Source organism: Neomonachus schauinslandi, chromosome 2 (assembly GCF_002201575.2).
Source record: "Neomonachus schauinslandi chromosome 2, ASM220157v2, whole genome shotgun sequence".
NCBI classification, from domain to species: domain Eukaryota; kingdom Metazoa; phylum Chordata; class Mammalia; order Carnivora; family Phocidae; genus Neomonachus; species Neomonachus schauinslandi.
The window spans coordinates 2,134,814-2,155,134 of record NC_058404.1 but is presented as its reverse complement, the minus strand read 5'-3'; positions in this window follow the sequence as shown (position 1 = coordinate 2,155,134).

Genomic DNA, 20,321 nt, shown 5'->3' with positions numbered 1-20,321 from the left:
AACAATAGGGTGTAAATTCAGAGATGAACCCCAAATACAGCACAGACAGAAACCCATCTGCAGGGGATTTTTATGCTTAAACCAAAGCCAGAAATATCAATATCTCCTAAGACAAAATATGAAAATGATATGAAATTATTTAGAGACATTGGTCAAAGACATTTCATAGTATCTTGATGTATTTGCCAAACATGTTGTTTATTAATATCTACATTTTTTTTTATTTGGCTTTACTTACTCCATCACAGAAAGAGGTAGGGGAATTCTTCTTCTCTCAGGCAGACTGGACATCAGGAATAAATTAAAACTTCACTTCTTCCTACATGTACTGCAGAGTGGGCTGGGCATGTAGACCCAGGCTGTGTGGGTCAGAAGCTTTTCATTTTCTGTTTTGCAAGGTCGGTCACCTTAAGGTTGAGTCTGCAAATCAAATCTGCACTTACAGCCATGCAAGAAAACAAGGCTAAAACCAATTGGTCACTCGGAATATTAGGTCCTAAGATCCTTCATGGCATGTTCACGAAGTTGATCTTTCATCAGCAATATGATGTAAGGAGATAATCTGGCAACATCCTCATTATAAACAAACAATGATGGATTTTTGAAGAATGTAAACCATGTACATCTGCTTTATCCACCATTTTCTTTACCATCAATACTGTTCCTTCTTCTGCCATGAAGAACCAAGACTTTAGCCAATTATTTCATAAAATACCTTCTGATCACTTCTTTCAAAATTCCCCTGAGAAATTCTGAATTTTAAGGATTTCCCCAGAAGTTACTTCGGGATATGAAACAATGAATGGAAGAAAACACATGTATGTCACCAAATTCACATTTCCTGCAACCCAGCATGGACTTCAGTGTTTGCGTCATAGATCTATGGTTTCTGACAAATCTAATGAGATGTCCAAGGTAAATGTGGGGAGGGTTTGGGGGCTACAGCTGAACAGGAAGCAATTCAATCAAAAGGACCTGAGTGTCTGATCAGGATGCATTTGATGCCTGAGCTGGAGCTTGGGAAAAACACTCAGTGTGGGCAGATATTTATCTCCATTGGTGTCTGTGGTACTTTTGTTTTATGATTAGGAGAAGAGAGAGAGTTTAGGGTTGAGGATCAAAGCCTGGAAGAGAGGTGAATTTGCTGGTGTATGTATCTCTGTGTGTGGGGTTTGGCCCCTCCAGTTAGAGGAGAGATGGAACTGGGAGCAAGATCCTGGAAAAGTCTACTTGGGTTTGTGGTTGGGGGATCTCTGCTGGAATCTCAGGGGATTTGCTGTGGATCTCAGCATAGATAGGGGCCCCAGGCCCAGTGCAGCCTGCGCTGAGGGAGAAGCCCTGCTCCCCTGACCCTCAGGCTCCAGGACCCAAGGAGGGAACTGCAGTGCCAGGCACCTGCCCTGGTGCTGGCGACCAAATTTCTGCAGCCGCGGCTCTCTACACCCAGACGTGTCGGTTCCTAGGTTAATGCGAAGCAGCCTTTTGTAGGAAAACTGAGGGATTCTGTGTGTCGGTCTCATTTCTGGCCACGATGCTTTGGGAAGATGCTCTTATACTAATCTGGGTAGAAAAAAATAAGAAGTCCTTTCTGAATTTGTAATAACCACGTGGAAAGAACTGGGACACAACGTTAAGTGTGATTCTCAGCACAGTTTCCTCTGCTTGTACAAGAGTGTGTTCCCTGTTAACACACATCTCTAGCTGATGTTGGCACCCCGGGGCCGTGATTGTCCACGGAGCTGTGCACCGAGTTGGGCAGGAGGCAGGAGGGGACGCCACAGGCTTCCACCATGTCACAGGTAGTGCGAGGCTCCGGGAAGGGACGGCTCCCCTCCACTGAAACCACTGGTCCCAGTAGCACGCGTATGTGGAACCCTTTTTTTCTTTTTTTTGTAAGATTTTATTTATTTATTTGAAAGAGAGAGAGAGCCCAAGTAAGAGGCAGAGGAAGAAGCAGACTCCCTGCTGAGCAGGGAGCCCGATGCCGGACTTGATCCGGGACCCTGAGATCATGACCCGAGCTGAAGGCAGACGCTTCACCCACTGAGCCACCCAGGCGCCCCTAACAGGTGGGATCTGAAGAAAAGGTCAAACTCCTGGAAACACAGTAGAAAAGTGGTTGCTGGAGGCTGGGGGCTGAGGAGAGAGGGGGAGGTTGGTGCGCGGGCACAAACTCTCCGCTGCATCTCGGCTCCGGCAGGAGAACTGCCGTTGATAACACCGTCCTGCACAACTGAAGTTGCCTCAGAGACTGGAACATAGATGTTCTCGCCAAAACCAAAAAAGATAAAGGTGTGAGGTGACGGGTGTGTTAGTTAACCAGATGCGGGCGGGTCCCTTTCACGGTGCGTCAGTGCATCAAATCACCCCCATGCACACTTGAAATAGCTTAGGATTTTATATGTCGATTATACCTCATCAAAGGTGAAGTAAAAATCAAGTCAAATCAAATCAAATCAAATCAAATCACTGGTTTATAGACCGACTTACAGGCAGTGTCAATGTTCCCAGGGGTCCATGTACTTGAAACACTCAGTAGTTCTGGAAACAATCAAGATATTTCAAAGCGCGGAATCCAGTTAGGCTCCTGTAATCAGCGGGGTCCCAGTTACTGTCTGTGCACGAAGCAAGCTCGTCCCCTCACCCGAATCGTGTCCTCTCTGTTGCTTGCTTTCCACATCTAGAAACAGGGAACGTAATGAAAGAATTACTAAGCTCATAGTTTCTGTGAGTCTCCCATTTTGTAGGAGACAGAACCATTCCCCGTGCGTGTTAAAATTATTTAAAGAATATTAACTTACTTTCCTTTATACTAATCTTACCTCTCATGAATCTATCAGCTTAGGATACAAGAGGAGCTACACATTTCCCTCTTCTTTTTTTAAAAAATATTTTATTCATTTGTCAGAAAGAGAGAGAGCATGAGCAGGGTGAGAGGCAGAGGCAGAGGGAGAAGCAGGCTTCCCGCCGAGCAGGGAGCCCCACGCGGGACTCGATCCCAGGACCCTGGGACCATGACCTGAGCCGAAGGCAGACGCTTCACCATCTGAGCCCCCCAGGCGCCCCTACATGCCCCTCTTCTGAGCTGGTCACTGCTTTTGCATTAAATTTTAAAACATATTTATATTTAATAAATTGTTTCTACTCTTGGGTCATCCACCTTGTAGGGAGGAGAACAGGAGAAACAACAGAACACAGCTCCACAGCCTCTTTACCCCGCCTTCCTTCCTCAGACGGAGAAGCTGAGCCCCAGGGAGGCCACGCCCGGGACAGAGAGGCCACAGGGCCCTGGGGATCTGGTGTGCCGTCTCCACATCCATAGGACGGAAAGGAGCATGCACTCAATGAACAGACAAGTCCGAACTGCAACAAACACTCCCGCTTCCTCGTGTCAAACCGGGGAGTGTGTGGTTTGCACACAGGACACAATATGAGAAAGTCTCCTCTCCGATAACTTCAGTATCGTGGAAAATTGGGAAGGTATTTTGTTGTATCTGAAGTTGTAATCAATTTCCTTTGTTTTTGGAAGATATGTTTCTTAGTACAAAAGAGAGAAATGTTTTGTGAAATAGTTACTTAACCGTGTTGCGCAGAGGCTGATGGGTTTTTTGTTTGTTTTATCAAAGCTCAAAACACAGGCAAGTTTCAAAGATCCCCCATCAGTGATCTTGCAGTGAAGTGTGCAGCAACTGTGAAAGAGTTTCCAGGCTCAACCTATTCTCAGTTTGATAATTTCCTGAGTTGTTGGGGAAAAGTCTGTTTCTACAGGGATCCAGAACCCGAGACACACAGAGAAGGGTTTTACAAAAAGATGAAATTTTAAAATAGGTCAAGAGAGTAAGTTTTGGGGGCGCCTGGGTGGCTCAGTTGGTTAAGCAACTGCCTTCGGCTCAGGTCATGATCCTGGAGTCCCAGGATCGAGTCCCGCATCGGGCTCCCTGCTCAGCAAGGGGTCTGCTTCTCTCTCTGACCCTCCTCTCTCTCATCCTCTCTCTCTCTCTCTCACTAAAATAAAATAAAATAAAATAAAATAAAAAATCTTTAAAAAAAAAAAGAGAGTAAGTTTTGTCACAAGATTTTAGAGAAAATATACCAAGAACGTAATTTTCCTCTACTCGTTGCTTTATTAATAATGGAACTCAACCTTTGTTTTGAGATCAAATAGTTGACCATTTATGGGCGCCTGGGTGGCTCAGTTGGTTAAGCGACTGCCTTCGGCTCAGGTCATGATCCTGGAGTCCCAGGATCGAGTCCCGCATCGGGCTCCCTGCTCGGCGGGGAGCCTGCTTCTCCCTCTGACCCTCCCCCCTCTCATGTGCTCTCTCTCTCTCATTCTCTCTGTCTCAAATAAATAAATAAAATCTTTAAAAAAAATAAAAAAAAATAGTTGACCATTTATTTACACCTTTTAGAAAAGTGCTAAGTCACTTAATGTATTCACTGCAACCCAAGATGAGCATGTTCAGAGAATCACCATAAGGTGGAAAAGCAGCCAAGGGAAGAAGACCCTCGTGCTGCCTTTCCCAAGGACATGGGACACTCAAATTGATCTTAACAAATCCCGAATTCTGTTAGCTAGACAGAAGAAAGACCCTTTGAGGAGAAAGGGACCACATGGCAAATAACTGTCAAGAAAGCACAGTGTGTTTGAAGAACGGCGATGAAATCTGAATGTTGCCTAGTGAGTGTGGAGGTCCGAATTGGTATATGTTGAGGCCAGCTGTCTGAGGGCTGTGTGCGAGGTCGAGGTCTCTATTATTTTCCCGGGAGCTCGGCAGGGTCCTTGGCCTCGTTTACTCGGTGAAGGGACAAGCTAAGCGCTGTATTTCATCCACGTGACTCCTGATGCAAGTGTCAGGTTGGCATGAGCTGGGGAGGCTGGGGCCATATCACGGTGGGGGCTGAGAGCAGGTGAGAGCCTGGCTGGGTCCCCAGAGAGATCGGGGCCCGTGTTATTTCTAGGGTGCTGGAAAGTGCCAAGAGGGCCATCCACCCAGAGGGAGAATATGAGTGAAGGCAGCTTAGCATAGGGCAAAGGGGCCATGGGGAGGCGAAGGCTGTCTATCCTCCCAGGATTTAACATTTTTAAAGTTGGCTGAGCCAAGCCCTTTGATTTTGTTATCATATGATTCAAAACTTGTACCCACCACCAGGAGGAAAATACTGTTGTTTTACCCCTGTTCCGCATGTGAGTCAGCTGGTTATTAGACAAACATTGCCCAGAACTAGCGCTTGGCTGCAGATCTTTCGGATTCCCAACCGTGTCATTGACCCTGGGCTTGCTTCTCTGTGCCTCCTCACATGGGACTTTTGTTACACCGTGGAACCCTGTTTGGATGGTAACAGCTTTATGTCTCATCGAAAACTCACCGCGCTTTGACATTTCAACAACGTACGGTGCTGGGCACTTAGAAACGCCACCCGAACACATCGTTGTGCCTCATACAGGGATGTTGTTGAGGATGTAATGTAGAGATATTGAGAAAGCCATTTTTTTTTTAATGAGGAAGCAAAACAAAAATGATTGGTTTGTTTGCTTTTAGTTTCAGTTAAATAAATAAATTGCAGGGCGCCTGGGTGGCTCAGTCGTTAAGCGTCTGCCTTCGGCTCAGGTCCTGATCCCAGGGTCCTGGGATCAAGCCCCGCATCCGGCTCCCTGCTCGGCAGGAAGCCTGCTCCTCTCTCTCCCACTCCCCCTGCTTGTGTTCCCTCTCTCGCTGTGTCTCTCTCTCTCAAATAAATAAATAAAATCTTAAAAAAAAAAAAAAGAAATTGCATCTTCCATAGTCACACATGTGATTTCACTCTGAAGGTACTGGGGATCATTTAGGAGCAATGATTTACACCCTTGTTAAGAAGCCCAGAATCAGATCCACCACCGCTGTTAGCAAAGGTGTGGAAGCCGGCAGAATGAATCGCCTTAGTAATTTATTTTGTTTTTTCTAACAGCTTCTTTATTTATTTTCCACTGTGCTTAGATGACCTCTGCTTAGTGCCACATGTATATATTGCAAGACATCTTGAATAATTTTTGGAATGAAATTAGATTTAATTAACCCAATAATTGATTTAAAAATTGATATAATCTAGTTAGTACTCAACAGATAGATGTTTGTATATTTATTTCCTAACTGAACTCACATTTATTTTTTACTTACCATATGGCAGATAATGACTTATTTTAAAACTTAAAAAATATATATACTCAAGATCTAAGTTGATATCCAAATGATTTCTAAAGAAATTGAGCCACCAGTCCTTTGAATTGTCAATAAACTGGGGAGATTGATTATAGGTCATTATTTTACACACCCATAATATAAATCACAAAAGAAACGACATGCATATTCTATTTTTTACACTCTATTTTACGTCAGTCTACTTAAAATTGAAGCACTCAAAAATCACATATGAAATTTCTGATTGGTAAACTAGAAAAAAAAAGGTTTCACATAATACTAGTTCACACAAAATGGCAAAATGACACTAACTGTAACAGTTGTGTGTTAAAGGATTCTCCAACTGCTAGTGAAATCTAATCACAGAATGATCTAGAAATAAAGTACTCAGCATAACATGGCAATGCTGTTCCTCATGAGATGTGCTAAGCTGTAAACTGGTGTGGGTCTGCAGGGTATGATCAGATAGAAACCCCAGCCTCCACCAGCAATGGGGCTTCCCCTGGGCTCCCGACCTTGCTCCAAACATCCCTCACATGGAACAAACATGGTCCTGAGTTTAGAGGCATGAATTTGTGTTGTTCCTTGGAATGTAACATAATTGTAATTATGTACACCTATCGTCTGATTCTCCCACAGCATCAGGCGTGTGGATTTCATCCATGATTTATACATCAGTTTATATACCCACTATTTTGTGAGGGGACACTTGAGTAGCTTACACGTGGGGCAGTGATGAGGGATGAACACCTGTCCCGTGGTAAGCCCATCCCCGGACCTCTGAGTCAGGGGAGGAGTGCCTGTGTCCTGAGGTCTTGATGTGCTCAGCTAAATACAGAGCACCAAACACTTCCTCAGAGTCCCTGAGAGTTCTAGGGGGTGAGTGTTCTTGTCAAGCCCTGCAAGATTGCATCTTCTTAAAATTTCAGTGCTCGGTTGGGTGCCTAGCGATTTGTGGTTGTCTTTTTCATATGTTGTGCTGTGTCTGTTTCAATGCTCATTTTCTCATTGAGTTCATTTTTATTTCTTATTGATTTTTTTTAAAAGATTTTATTTATTTATTTGACAGAGAGAGAGATAGCGAGAGCAGGAACACAAGCAGGGGGAGTGGGAGAGGGAGAAGCAGGCTTCCCGCCGAGCAGGGAGCCCGATGTGGGACTCGATCCCAGGACCCTGGGATCATGACCTGAGCCGAAGGCAGATGCTTAACGACTGAGCCACCCAGGCGCCCATTATTGATTTATAGAAAAATATACATTATATGTACATACATAAATATATAGAGGTCGTTGTCAGAATTCCAGATATGTCGATCTAAAAGGAAAAGGAAAAAATATTTAAAAACCAAAATACACCACGAAAGACATCAAACATTAAGGAAAATATTGACAGGTTATATCAAAATCCACCATTAAGGGAAAGGAACAGCCACATGGCATGACATTTTTTGGTGGATTTGATTGGATTGCATAATATATACGATATATACCCGCAATATGTGCATTACTGCAAAGTTAGGCTCTCCTTTGCTTCTCTCAGCAATGTTGTGCTGTTTTCAGTGTAGGCTATGCTGATGGTATGAAGAATTGGATATATTCCTTGCTTTTTCGTGTTCTTTAGAAGAATATGTACATTTGCTGTATTTTATTTCTTAAAAGATGCAAGAATTCACCAGTGAAGAAATCTATGTCTGGGATTTACTTTGTGAAAGGATGTAATTACAGATTCAATTTTTAAAAACACATATTGCATTATTTGGGGTTTTTTTTTTTTTTTTTACTTCTGTCAGCTTTGATAGATTGTATTGTGGAGAATTTATTTGCTATACCAAAATGTCAACTCTATTGGTGTAAAATTGCGCCTAATAACTCTTTGTAATCTTTTTTGTGGATATGATTTGTTCTGCTGCTTTTTATCACTCCTCATACTTGCAATTTGTCTTTTCCGTCTTCCTCACTTGATCATTCTTGGTGGTGAATCCTGAGTGCATTAATCTTGTCAAAGTGCCGACTGGTGGCTTTGCTGATGTTCTTTGTCATGTATTTGCTTGTATTTCTTTGATTTCTGTTTTTATCTTGATTCTCTCAGTCTTACCAATTGCCTGAGATGTGATTTGCTGGCCTTTCTCTAGTTGCTGTGGAGGCACCTTACACGATTGACATTTCAGTCACTCTTCTTTCCCCAAACTGACGTCCGTGGCGACGCTTTTCTCTCAAGCAAGAGCTCCCCCTGCACCACAGTGTCTACACCATTTAGCTTAAAATATTTGAAATGAAAAACCATTTTCATATCTTCTTTTACACATGGTTTATCTGTGAATTAATTGACATCTAACAGAAGATTTTCCAGTCCTTTCTTTAGTTATTGATTCACGGCTTAATCCAGTGTGGAACGAGGACATGTTCTGAATGATTTCCATATTTTCAAATGTATTGGACAAATACATTGCTAAATATAATGTTGACAAGTGTCCCATGCACCCATGAAAGGAAGAGGAATTTTGTTATTAAGGAGCACAGTGTTATGTGCATAGCAATCATGTTTTTCAGATTTGCGTTCTGGTTATTTATTTATTTACTTATTTATTTATTTATTTTGGTCTTTATCAGAAATTGAGAGATTTTTGCTCAGGGGTCCCACCATGACTGTGCATTTAGTCATATATCCTTTGGTTCTTTCAGTGGTGTTGTGCTTCAGATCTTTAGAAGCCAAGTCACGAGAGGTATACAGCTTTCGGATTCTTCTATGTCTCCATGACCCTATTACCATTGGGAATAGCCTTCGCAATCTTTAGTAAGTCTTGCCTTAAAATCTAGTCTGCGTGGATTGGCACACCTCCTATATCAGACTGTGTATGGCCTCTCTTTTCTCCATACTATTACTTTCAGTTTATCTGTGTGACTATGTATATTTTATTTTTAAAACATATTTTTTAATTTATTTATGTACTTATTTATTTAGAGAGAGACAGAGCATGTGAATGGGGGAGGAAAGAGGGAGAGAATCTCAAGCAGACTCCCTGCTGAGCACAGAGCCTGACACAGAGCTGGATCCCACAACCCGTGAGATCATGACCTGAGCCTAAATCAAGAGTCTGACATTTACCTGACTGAGACACCCAGGTGCCCCTGTGTCATTATATTTAAATATGTAATTCTTACGAGCATGTAATTAGGATTTGTTTCTTATCCAGCCTGACAGTCTTTGCCATTTATTTGAACTGTTTGAACAATTTACATTTAATGTAATTACTGACATAAATGAATTTTATTCTGGTATTTTTATGCCCATTTTCTACTTCACCTACCTACTTTATGCTTTATTCTTTTTCTTTATGATTTTTTTTAGATTTATGTGATATTTTCTATTTTTCCATTTTCCTTATATGAACTTTTAATCACATACTCCTTTAATATCCTTTGAGGATTACACCATGCAAACTTAATACATTACAGTCTAATCCATATCAATACTTTACCACTAGAACCTTCCATCAAGGCAACAGCTCGTCCCCTGACTTTACATTGTTTCTGTCATCAACACCAGTTTTATACATATTTCACTTTCTACGTATTTACCCACATATGTAACCTTTCTGTGGATTTAAGTCCTCTTGCATTTTGTATATCTCTCTTTTCCTATAAGAACTTGCTTTCGTACTTTTACTGGTGACATGTATTGGCAAAGCATTCTCTGTTTTTTAGATAAAACTCCAGTCCTCATTTTAGAAGAATATTTTTATTTGGAGGAAAATTCTAGATCCACCTGACGTTTGTGAGTGAGAAAGGATTCAAGTCATCTGTGTCCAGGGCTTTGGTTTCTAGCTGGTTGGAACACAGGCACCTCTCATGGGTCTTTATTCTTCAAGCAGGGTGAGACCACAGGCGTCTTTGTACACACAGTTCTGTCCAGTTTGTCAGGCTCCCAAGCCATGTCAGAGTTCACATATCTGGTGAGGAAAATGAGCTAATGCCTTTGACACTTGTTCACATCTCATGCTGGGTCCTTCCTGTCCCTCACCACCACCAAGAAGCCCCTCAGAGTTTGACTTGGTCATATCAGCTTCACACAAGTGTAAAATGTGATGCCGGTTTCTTTTTCACCCAGTTGTGGTCCTTAGCGTGGCACTGGCCTGGACTCTCAGCCCACAACCAGAGTAGAAAAATACTCCCAGAAGAAACTAGCTGCTTCTCATACCTTCACTGAAGATTTGTCAGAAATGTTGCATGAGGATTTAGATCACAGAGACAGCCTGAATTAGGGGTCTGTAATAAACAAAGTGGATAATTTAGCTCCCTGAAATTTGAGACAATTACAATACCTGTTATTATTTATGCATTATCTTAGAAGGAATGTCCCTTTTTCCCTATAGTATGAATTACAGAAAAATATATATGGATACATATATATACATGAATATATATATATGCACATATATTGCATATGTATTTATATTATATATAAATATACACATGTTTACTTCCTTTTCAAGCCCTTGTCGTACGCCTGCAGTGAGCTGGATGCTATAAATCATCTTAACCAGCACAACACATCTGTGTCTTAAACACTACTTTTTTTCTCAATGTCTGTATCAGGCAGCTTCAATTTAATGGAGCTGAGTACCTTGACCTAGTCACCCTGTTAGCAGGTGATGTTACAGAGGGCTGTTTATGCACAGTCATCATGTAACCATACAGAGTTTTTTCTGTTTCTCTTTCTGTGTTTACACAAAAATAGAGGTACAGTATTAAAAACCTGCATTGAAAATATTGAAAGAAATAAATCATGACACAGCAGCAGTGCATTCTGTCTTTTATAATGAAATAATCCTAGACTTTCATTTACTCAAAGACTGACATAAATTAATGAAATCAATTGTTTCACTAGATATTTTGAAGTATTTTATATAAATGATATCCTACTCACACATTTCCCATTTTTTTTAAAGATTTTATTTATTTATTTGTCAGAGAGAGAGAACACAAGCAGGGGGAGGGGCAGAGGCAGAGGGAGAAGCAGGCTCCCCGCTGAGCAGGGAGCCCGATGTGGGACTCGATCCCAGGACCCTGGGATCATGACCTGAGCTGAAGTCAGACACTTAACCTGCTACTAAGCCACCAGGCGTCCCCCCATTTCTTTTTTTTTTTTTTAAGATTTATTTATTTTATAGAGGGTGTGAGCAGGGGGAGGGGAAGAGGGAGAAGCAGACTCTGTGCTGACCATGGAGCCTGATGTGGGACTTGATCCCAGGACCCTGGGATCATGACCTGAACTGAAATCAAGAGTCGGACACTCAACAACTGAGCCACCCACACACCCCACACATTTCCCATTTCTTTCTCTGACATGAAAAAAGAGATTGTAGGTAAACTGGTGCATGATAAGAGGTAATCTGACAGTTTCCCAAGGAAAAGAGGGTAAAATACAAATTGAAGAAGATTTCAAAGTAGAGCTTCCTATTTATTGCTCTGTACCTGATGCTGGGGGCATTTCGGATCACAAAGTTTCAGACACACAGTTTGACCCAGACACATCGTTTGACCCGAATTCATTTTCTGGGGAAGTTTAAGGTTAAGATATTGCTTCTTTTTATGTTATGGAAATTTTCAAAATAAACTTAGGGTTTTAGCAAAGACATGGGTCAGTACCCTAGTGGCTACAAGGAATCTATTCTCATCTTCCTTCAACAAAATTGTAGGGCTATCAAGACACATTATTCTCCTCCACATCAGTTGAAATTAAGGGGTTAAACCAGCTGTGATCACATAGCACATTCTCTCCCTCTACTCTTCCCATAAGAAAGAAAGAAAGAAAGAAAGAAAGAAAGAAAGAAAGAAAGAAAGAAAGAAAGAAAGAAAGATGCTATAAATCATCTTAACCAGCACAACACATCTGTGTCTTAGACACTACTTTTTTAACACAATAAAGAAAGAAAGAAGAAAGAAAGAAAGACCACATTGTATTCATAAATTTAGTCCCAATTTGGCACCAGGTGACCCTCGCTTTATAAAATCATAGAACAAAAGATTTCCACAGTGCAGTAAGTATGGGTTTAAAGTTGTGTCCTTGAGAAAAACAAAGGAAACAAATTTGCATTATATCTGTATTTTTTGTAGAACAATGAGGTAGAATTAAGTCTAACTGTGTACATTGTCTTGACTATCTGGTGCTTCTCTTTTAGTAAAAGCATCTTGATATTCCACAGGGGGGATAAGTCCTTTATGGCAACACCCAAGAGGGTACAAAACCCTCAAAACATGATTGAATCCAAACTAAAAATCAATGTGTTTTAAGAGTTCTGGCAGGCGGACTCATTTTCAGATTGGGATCATTACAGGAAAATGTGTGCATCCTTGCTGCTCCTGACCCAATTACTGGCCAGAGAGACAGTGCCGTGGAATGCTGTCGAGGCGTTTCCCGCCGCTAAGCGCTTAGCATCCTGCACCTTCGCTGCCATCCACCCAGTGAGCTCATGCGAATGTGGACTCTGCTCAGCGTGGCAGCAACCAGTTTCCTTCAGAAAAAGAGTAAACCACACCTGCATTACCAATACAGAAACAAGCATTGATTGTAATATATTTGTATTTATTATAAAATAGGTAATTATGAGTCACACGTATCAAAACATGCACCAATTATCAGGGGCTCCGGAAGCACTCACTTCCACAAAGGCTCACTTAGAGTTTCATGTATTCATTGCCTAAGTGCTTTAAGCAGCTGACCCTTCTCAGGAGCTTTGCTGGGTGTTAGAACACAGGAGTGATAAGGAAAACTAAGGCTCCCTCCTGCAGGGAACACGTTTGTGAGGACAGAGATGAGTTCTAAGGTAAAGCTATCTTTCCATAGGGGGACGGAGGTAAACAGTCTGAGCTGGAGCAATAGAAGCCATGGGGGAAGGGAAATCATTCGAGGAGCCGGCATGTCCGGACACGCTGGCCCTAATTCCCTTCCCGGCCACAGACCCTCGGAGCCACCTCACAGATGGAAGGAAGCAGGGGAGGGGACACAGTGACAGGTGTGGGAAACACAATTAACTGGGAGGTTAGATTCTCTTGTCTCCCTTTTCTTAGAGCATTTACTTTAGAAAACATGTAAGTATGGTCTCTGTCTTTTGGAATGTATGTATATTTTTTTAAGCTTGCCTGCTTTAGACTCAGGAATTCCTTTCTCAAAGACCTGGGAGCCAACCCTTTGAAAGGTAATCATCTAGGACTAGGGCCCCTGTCTCCCATTCTCTGTGGGAGACCAACTTCAGGAGCACCTGCCCCAGTGACAGAAATAGCCTCTCCTGATGCAAAAACAAGAGAACTTTTTTCCCCCTTTGGATTAAGCCAATTAGCTAACACACTTGGTCATTCCAATTACCAGGTAAATTTAGGATGAACTCTCTGTGACAAATGGTGCTGGAAAATCTTCTTACCAGTGTTGATCCTGAGAGTAGTAGGTGCATCCACCCAGCTCAATGAAAGGGAGAAATTTCTTTCTGTCTTTGCAATCTCTTAGCAGATGGTCCGTGCAATGCACATCACATCCTGACTTAATGCCTATTCAGTGATAAAACTGTTTTCTTTCTCTCTTCCTTCATGGGGAGATCTTTTAGGTTAGGAAGAGCTTTGTTTTTAATTATACTATATGCCTCTAAATATGTTGGAAATGGTAATGTTCAGCTGGGTGCAGACTCAAAACAGCACTGAAGGAGTACATCCTTCAGGAAAAAAATCTTGAAATATATATGCTCTGTGAGTAGGTAAAGACAGGCATGAATTATAGGGAGATTGCTTCAAAAATCTTTGACATTAAAATATAAAGTATTTTATAAAACATGAGAAACTACTGAGGTGTAATAGTTAATGTACTGATACAATATCTGTTCTTTGTAATTTAAAAAAAGTAACTATTTAATGGGAAATGTAACATTTCTCAGGAGTGGTTCTTAGTCTCCATGCGTAATTCTCTGTAGTAAGTAGTTAACTGTTCACGTTCCTGTTGTCTCTTTTTGCTTTGAAATTCCTGACTCCTGGTGAAGACACAATAAAGATCTGTTAAATAACGGAATGAAGATTTACCATGTGTCTCTTCAGTTTTTTTATAATTGTTTATCAAAAAATGTGATCTTTAGTTATTCAAGAGTTTTTTGTAATAAAGGATCATTGCATACATTTTCCATTTCCTTTTTAATATAGGTACCAAAAAATGCTTTCAGAGTAATTTAAAAAATAACGGTTTAGCTGTGTAGCTCTAAGCTAAAAATCTCCATAATCCTCCTTCCACCTCCCTGCTAAAACATCACCCTCCATACGATGGAAACAGGTCTTCCAAATGCCTCTCTGTGGCTTTTTTTCAAAGAAATGTATGTCCATTTTATTATACACATTTTGCTTACTAAGAGCAAGAGTTAGGTCGTAGGTGGGAGACAGTCCTCAATCGTGTGCACAAACCTTGAACGGCCATGCGTGGATGCTCTGGTCACCATTCCCAGTGGCCCCAGCCCCCACCCTCCTCGTGTGGGGTACCCGGAGCCCGGGCATCTCAGACCTCCGCGGAACACATTCTGGGAATGAGGTCATCTCAAGTGTCAAGTGCAGTAGCTCTGGAAATCAGAAACAAGAAGAGTGGACTCCCTTTCTCATGTTCAAATATTTAAAATGAATGTGTCATTGAGGAGTATCTGTGTATTGAAAGACTCCATCTCTGTTTCTAAGAGTGAAAGGAATCACCACACTCCTGTTTGCCATTTGTTGGACCTTTGCTGTGTTTGGAAGAGATGGTAGCACAAGCTCATCAACTGTAGCTGGAAATAGGAATGTCAAAAGTGGTAAAAAAAAAAAAAAAGATAAAATGCAGCACATATTTAAAAAATAAACTCTGACTTTTTAAGAAAATTCTGTAAAAATAATTTTTTCTTCAGCTTTCCCTCAAGATGCACAGAATTAATGAAGTCATATTTACTGTGGATCGATGCTTTAAGAAGATCCTAAACATATAATAGTTAAGTTGGGTATCCGATTTCATTACTTTTTCCTGTAAAAGCCTTTTCTCAGATTTCAACTTTTGTAACTGCAACACCTCTTGCAACTAATCTGTATATTTATTAGTGCCTCTTGTTTGCTTCCTCATAAAAGCTGGTGTGAACCTAATTATGTGCCTTATAATAGATTACATCTGAGAATTATGGTAATATCATGCCTTCATGTTGACTGTGGAGAATCTTGTTAAAACAGCTACAAGGAAGAGACAGTACCTCCATACTATTAAATACAAACGGTTTTAACTACAAAACAAAATGAACCAGATAGCAATGCTCAGACTGGGAAATAAATATTGCTTCCAACTGACAATGTAAAGAATAAAGAAAAAAGAAAACACCACACTCACAATTATTTAACCCAACCTAGCTCAGATTTGGGTTAGATTTTAAAGCCCACAAAACTCTGGCATATATTAGAGTCCCAACATCTCTCTCTCTCTCTCTTTCAACTTCTTAAATTCATTATTATTTTTTTTAATTTATATTCAATTTAGTTAACATACAATGTATTATAGTTTCAGGGGTAGAAGTTAGTGATTGATTAGTTGCATATAACACCCAGTGCTCATCACATCATGTGCCCTCCTTAATGCCCATCACCCACTTACCCCATTCCCCCACCCACCTCCCTCCAGCGACGCTCAGTTTGTTTCCTAGAGTTAAGAGTCTCTCACCTCACCCGTTGTCACAATGTAGGAAATCAGAGTGAGCTTGTTTGCCGTGACCTATCTCAGGCACTGGCCTGGGATTGCCAGTTGGCAGAGACACCAGGTGAGGATTTAGCCTGTTCCCTGGGCCTGGGAAGAGCAGGTCTGTGCGTCACCCACCGGATAGTCATCATCCCTGAGAAGTTCTGTGGTCTCGTGCTCCCTCCCTTCTGTTCCCAGCCTGAGTCTGCTGTTGGAAGGTCCTAGTTGGACTGTGCTTTCTGCAGGTCTGGAATGGTTTTTGCAACTTTTTTCACTTAAAACTTTGTGAATGTTGGGAGAATTCTATTCTACTGGCTTGAGAGTACATGATTCTTTTTTTTTTTTAAGATTTTATTTATTTATTTGAAAGAGCGAGACACAGCAAGAGAGGGAACACAAGCAGGGGGAGCGGGAGAGGGAGAAGCAGGCTTCCCGCTGAGCAGGGAGCCCGATGCGGGGCTCGATCCCAGGACCCTGGGACCATGACCTGAGCTGAAGGCAGACGATTAACGACTGAGTCACCTAGGTGCCCCAAGAGTACAAGATTGTTTTATGAATACTTATGTAATAATTATTTTATAAAAATGCCAGATGAGGGTCTTTTCTGAGTAGCTCAAAGTTCCAAAACTGTATCAGGGAATGAGAATGAAAAGTAACTAGAATTAACAACCCTTTCATAGTTTGGGGCATTTTCTGATAATTTTTGGAGTGTGGCTTTCATATTGTTTCCTTTAGTTTTTTCCACAAAGTTCCTCAAATATGTAATTTGACTAGATCAACTCAAGGTTTTTCACTCCCGGTCTCATTTTAATTCATAACTGAGTAATTGAATAATAAAAATTCCTCTAGTGAGATAATCACTGTTTCATTTTTTATTCATAATCCTTTTAATTCAACAATATATGATTTCTGTCTACTAACTTACTTATTAAAATTAAATGGAATTTCTAGACATAAAGTGTGCATATATTTGCATAGCTAGATTGGCTCTTAGCAAAATATTACCATGGAGACAAAGTACCAGTAAATCAAGTCAATTGATTACATTTTTGAATTTTAAAATTCTTAAATAATGGTTAAGTTATTCAATCATAAGGAGTTGTAAGTAGATTACAGCACTCAAATATTAAACAAAATTGTAAAATAGCACTTTATTAAATGTATATATAGAATGTATACAGTTGGAATAAAATTAAAGCAAGACTATATATATACATATATGCACACATACTGAATCTCTCTCTCGAATATATATGTGTCATTGTGAATTTTTAACTTCTTTGTGATGAGACTGGTAATGTAGAATTTCCCAAGTATTTTCAAGATGAAATCAATGAGGCAGCCTCAACACTGTGTTTCTGTTGGCCATGGAGTTTGCTGCTCGCAGGGAGAGCCCCTGACTCTCTGAAAGGAATCAGAACCTGCAGCCTCTCCTTTGATCTCTGAGCAGCAATACTCGAGATGAGGCCCCAGAGACATCTCCGAGACTGCATCCTGGGGAAGAATGAAGATTTGGGAAGGGACAGTTTGGTCACTTCTCAGGAATGTGCAGATCCTCCCAGAAAGCCTGAGTAGACCTCCTGACCTCAGGCTTCTCCCGCCCCTCCCCCCCCCCAGGAGTCTCTCAGCGCCCTCTCCAAGGTACTGACCATCATCAGAGTGGACCAGAGACATGCTCCCGGACACCACCGCATGGCCAACAGATCCTTGCGGGGCAGAATCCCTGGGCAAACAGGAAAATGGAAACATAAACCCTTAGGGCCCCAGGCACAACCACTGTGTTTCCTAACACTTCAGTGTAATGTAATCCCTCTACCTTCATATTTTAAAATTAGATTTGCTTATTCCCACTTTTCAGTTTGCCTGTCTGAATGTTTCTGTTGTCTTTTAAAAAAAAAAATTCTGGACAGTTTGTTTCCTAATAAGAACAGTAACATTTCATGGGCATCCACAATGTATAGGGCAATGTGATTATGTTATAATATAGTAAAATACATTTACAATGACTAGATAGATGGATAGAGATAATCTCCTAATGACAGTGGTTTGAAAACAGAGTATCATCCTGCCCAGTTCTCAGATATGAACATAGGAGTTCAGAGAACAATCGTTCAAATCCAGGTCTGACATTAAATTCAGTGCCCTCTCTATGCCCATCTGTGAAGCAACAAGGAAGACACTTGAAAGTTTCAGAGCAATACTACTTTGATAAACTGGTTTGTAATTCCTTGCCTCTCCTTGTGCTGTTCTGGAAACAAAGCTAGCATTTCAAAAATTAGGATCTATGATTTCAGTTACTTTGTATGTACCAAGAACATCAAGTTCTATCAAATGAAGATAATGTTGGGACAAAGAGATAGAAAAAGATGTTACAAATAGTTTTAAGTTTGTGCCTCTTCTAAGAAACATTTAAAAATCAGAACAAACAAGGAGCGTGTGCCTGTGCAGAAGTATTTAAGTGACTTTGCACCTGGCATCTCCTCCCCCTGTGGTACCAATAACCACCCGTGGGACCCCTGCCTGGGTTGCTTGTATTGAAAAAGCTAGCCCGCGGATGTGGGAGCCTGCAGACAGTGCCACCCTGATGCGGTGACCTTCACGGGGTGTGGGTCCCCTCGGAGACCATCCAGTGGTGGGGCAGTGACCGGCAGACGCCCCATGACAAATACCACCCTCGAAGCACAGGCTTTAGAGTCAGATCTGGGCTCAAATCCCCAATCCGCATCTTACTAGAAGAGCCGAATAATTAGCACCTTAAACTTTAGTTTCCCACCCACATTGCAGGGAGAGGGGTTATTGTAAATAACTCCGAGGGCTGTGGAGGTGATGATTATAAAGTGCTTGTCACACGCGTGTGCACAGTAAACACCTAGGAACTCACGACAATGTGTGCAATTGTGCACGTGGGTTGCGTCGGACTCGTAGATTGTTCCAAAGGAGTTTGGTACACAAAAGAGTCAAAATTCTAGGCCTCAGAACAATCATTTGCAGCACTGAAGCTCATCTTTAGCCATAAAAAAAAATCTGGGGAAGCATTCCTGCTGTTCCAAGTTTTCTAATCGTTAACAGAAATGACCATGCACGGAGCCCCTGCTGTGCATGTCTTTCAGTCTTGTGACTTAGAGCTTGACGATTAGACTGACTGCCATCATGAGAATCATGGCCCTGGGCCGTTACTTCAGTGTCCTGGCCGTCAATTTGCTGTGTGAAACAGGCTTGGTGACATGTTCCCTTCACGGTGCTGGGGCAGGATGGAAGGAACAGATGCACATGAGCCGGCATGAGGTCAGCGTTCCATTCCCCAAAGTCAACGTCACTGCCGTGTGTGAAGTGTTGTTGCAGGTGATGGGCTCTCCAGAACCCACATGGAATCCAGGGGGACTGAGCAGCAGAGGGGAGCTTCTGAGAGACAGACAGTGGGAGAGAAGAAAGCCCAAGAGCCGGCCCCCATCTCTCTGCTTAACACCCTCCCTAAACCATGCCCTTCTCCCAGCTCACGGGCCCCAACAACGAGTGAGCAGGATCTGTGCCCAGAGGCTGCGGAGACCCACTCCGCTTTCATGACAAGAGCACGGTCCTCCTGCAAGGTGTCCCGCTCAGGCTGCCCGTTCTCTGCACAGTCTTCCCCACAGATGGTCACGACTCAGCATGGGAAACTCATTTATAACTTAGCAGGAATCTCTTCTACAAACGGCAGGTGGGCGTTTTGTTTCTAGCACATTTAAAGATGCTTAAGATGCATTTGCAAAGTGTAGGAATGGCCTTGAGGAATTGGTCCCGATCAAGACCCTCTGGCGAATGACAGCGGAGACTTGAGTGGGCACGCAGGCGGCTGAGAGAAGAAACATCCACTCCCCTTGCCTTGCAGTGGAGCTCCTTCGCCCACACCTGCTCCTTCAAGGAGGACAGTGATGGTCAACTCTCCACACCAACGTGGCAGGGGTGGGGGAGGCCTGGAGAGCTGGTGGGTCACCACTCCTGGGTGTGTTTGTGAGGGTGTGTCGGGGGAGATCAGCATTTGAACTGGTGGAGTCAGTAAGGCAGAGGGCTCCCCAGTGCAGCTGGGTCTCATCCAATGCGCTGGCTGAAGGAGGAGTAGAACAGGTGGAGGAAGGGCTAATGGACCTTCTCAGCTGATATGTCCATCATCTCTGGCCCTGGCCCCTCTATGCTCTTGGTTCTCAGCCCGAAGACTAAATGATGCCACAGAGTTCCCTAGCTCCCCAGCTGCAGATGGCAGATCAGGAGACTTCTCAGCCTCTGTAATTGTGTGAGCCACATCCTAATATATATATAGATAGATAGATAGATAGATAGATAGATAGATAGATAGATCTATATATATATCTATATCTGCAATGATGTCCCTGATATATTTTATATATATATATATATATATATATATATATATATATATATATATAT